At 43.9% G+C, this 3224-nt stretch overlaps 1 long non-coding RNA gene across 1 annotated transcript; it reads right to left on the minus strand.

Moving 5' to 3' along the window:
* Positions 1–489: 489 nt before the first annotated feature.
* On the minus strand, positions 490–2984 carry LOC142767127 (uncharacterized). The gene is made up of 3 exons (XR_012884769.1): positions 2709–2984; positions 675–755; positions 490–593 (listed from the first exon to the last, which is right to left on the minus strand). It is a non-coding gene; the product is annotated as an uncharacterized LOC142767127 (long non-coding RNA).
* Between the last annotated feature and the right edge of the window lie 240 nt (positions 2985–3224).

A 3224-nucleotide genomic window follows, 5' to 3' on the forward strand; every position in this document is an offset into this window, starting at 1 on the left:
AATGCGAGTGAGTTGCATAACTTAGGTCTGCTTCAAAAGACAACGGTGCGTCAGCTTAGCTGTACAGTGAAATTACAATAAAATACTAGCAGCCGATACAGTTTAAGCAGGTCTACCTTTTTCAGTATTCTTTGTTTACAACCATTATGTGTGTAGCAACGAACTCCAAGTGGCCCAGCTGTACATGCGCACAATCACTGCAGTGTTTTTTCTTTTTCGTTGTTGAACTACGCAAGCCAATATCATGGTTATGAGGAGATACTTCCACTAGGATGATGCATTTACGAACATACAAAATAAAGTGCTAATAAAAAAACTTAAAACCATGTAGTGCGAGTACACAACTCTTTTTTTATGCAGCAAATTGAGTTGGTTTCTATAGCCCCGTAGTAAAATTGTGCAATGGTGGGACTAAACTTCAAAAATTGTTTTCTCCACTAAAAGAAAAAAAATAGTTACGTGCATGATGCAATAAACATACACCTGCTTACTTGGTATACTGCACGCAGAACTCTGTTGCACAATGTCCAGAGTACCTTGGCCAACCACTTCTGCTTCAATTGAAAGGTGGGGCGTATCCTCTGGGGACATTTCTACAAGATAGAAGCCACCCATCTCGGTTATTTACAAGCATTACTTACACGTCTACACCATGAATGTCACCGCAATCGTACCTTGAGTATCACTCTCATGAGATCCGTGAAAGTAGCAATGGTCATGTCCTATTGAGCTGCTGTCAATGCTCATGCCATTTCCTGAAAATGTCGTTCATAAATGAGCAGACACTATACAATCAAACGAGACAAGGGTAGTACAATTGATTGAAATGCCGTTTTATTCAACCATTCTAGCAGCTGCTTTCACTTAAACCGCTCCAAAGAAGTCGACGCTTTGTTAACAAACTTTGAAGTCTCCTTATACGCCAACCTAGCAAATTCACTGCACTCATTGTATTAGTGTTTCAATGTTTATTGTCACACAGTTCCTCAACTCCGGCATCTGAACACAAAAGTAGCGTGTATGCCACACTGATGGGATGCCTAATGAATACGTGAGACACAACATTGCTTGGAGTCTTACGCATATGCTTTCATGTACAAGTAATCACAATCAATAGACACATTCCTTTTTACTGTGTGCACGTAACATTTGTCGCTACAAATATCGAAAAGGGCGCATCGATTGCACAAACCAGAGACCATGTTCAGCTGTGCAAATTAAGGCAGGGCAGTTGAAGTTCATGCAACAGTGCACGTAATATTGCTGCAAGATTTAAACATGCACAAAAGGAAAACAAAATGCATTGGATTTTGTTGCATGGCCTCCAACTGCTACCACGTGGATTGCATGCAACAATGCGTACATGTGTTTTATTTGTGCACCAAAATTCATTTCTAACTTGATAAAATGAAGCGCTGTAAACGGACTAACAAAAAGAGAGACACAGAGGAGAAATGACTGGATTTTCAACTGTTTTCAGTAGCAAGGAGCGCACAACCCTTCAATGCTGTCTGCTGCCAAGCGGCTGTCATTTCGAAACTCCGAATCCGTAATGCGTCATTTCAGCAATAGTGGCTTCAGCTTAAGACAATCAGTTTTCGATTAGGGGACGTCCGAAGCACTCAATTACTCGATGGCCCCAACGGGCAATGCACAAAACAACCAACACGGAGGGCCAGGTGCCCCAGGCACCGCAGTGGTCTCAGCGGCTCACAAAGCTTCGATGCGGTCGCTAACCCCTGTCGTCACTTACACATGACAACATTAACGCAACTGATCATGCGGTGTGCTTCATACGTGCGTACATCTTTAATGAGTCCCTTTGCTGCAGCCCCAGAAAGTTATATTGTAAAATTATGCGTAACGCATAAAGCATGCGACTTTTCCCTCATTAATGCATGCGAGTCCGTAAGAAATACACCAGGTTATTTCGAACAAAGTGATTAGCTCTTGCAAGTGATTCCTTGTAACGTATTGATGACATAAATAACGTTAAAACTGAATTTTCTCTCTCTCCGTACATGTTGATTTTTTTCACAGTCTATCGATTTCTTGCGAATGCAGAATGTTCTTTAATTCAAACGTGAACACAAAACGTTCCTGTGCCGGCGTTACCACTCATAAATAAAGTGGGGGTAGGGGGGGGGGGGGGTTGGGATGGTATGCTGGCAGTGCAAACAAGCAATCTTGCAGCACCGCGTGAAAGCGAGATCAGCTGTGATGCATTTTTACTTCACTGCGCCTTTCAGTGTAGTCATCCCGTGCTTACCGCAAGAACCAAATATCGGTCGCGTACAGCCTGACAATCTCTTTCAGTAGCTATGTTCAAGTTGCTATGTTTGTTTGTCTACCTAAAAACTAAACGTGTAATGCTCCTACAAGATATCGAGCAGTGCGATTATTCAGATAATGCAGCACGAGTAATACAAACAGCGCACTGACATACCTGAAAGCAGAGGTCTTTTCGTGCGCCTTCGGAAGGCTTAAAAAGCGTTGGCACAGCGTCGCGTCTGAGCTTCTTTACGCCGCGTTCAGAGAGCAAGTGGCTCAAACTGGTCTGGCGTGAAATGCTCCTGAAAGTGCAGTCATTTAAGCTGTATTAAACCGTACATGCATACGCACAAATATTTGTAACGAAGGTCACGTACTAGACGTGCGTTAGACGCGCGTTGTGTAGCGTTTCAACAAAAGCCGATAAATCAACTCACCTCGCAAAGCCGCGTCGACGGCGTTGCACGGAAGTCCTCGCGTGAAATGTTTTGTAGCCACACTTCACGGTGTGCACTATTCCGGATGCCACGAGGTATGTTGTAGAGCGAGAAACCATCTTCTGTTTTGTTGCTGCAGCCTACAGCACAACAACCCGGCATTGTTCAAAAATTGGCAAGTACTTAACGTACTCAAGATCCACTGCGAAGCATGCTTGGCCGAGCGACTTCGCGCCAAATGGAACGCTCCTCTTCTACAGCTGATGTCTTGGATACGATAAGGTCCCTAGTCTAGGGACCTTAGGATACCATCTCGTCTTTCGTCGCGGCAAGAATCCAACTGGAACCATATGCACATGCGCACTCGTATTGAACCTTTTGGTTTATAATAAATATCACCACCATCCACTAATACCGTCACGTGCAACGAATTCACCTATCACAGACCTTGGATGGCAGAGAAAAAGAGGAGTAATCGAGAGAGTGAGGAGGACGGCTCGAGAACAATGAGTGACG

Source organism: Rhipicephalus microplus, chromosome 7 (genome assembly GCF_043290135.1).
Source record: "Rhipicephalus microplus isolate Deutch F79 chromosome 7, USDA_Rmic, whole genome shotgun sequence".
NCBI classification, from domain to species: domain Eukaryota; kingdom Metazoa; phylum Arthropoda; class Arachnida; order Ixodida; family Ixodidae; genus Rhipicephalus; species Rhipicephalus microplus.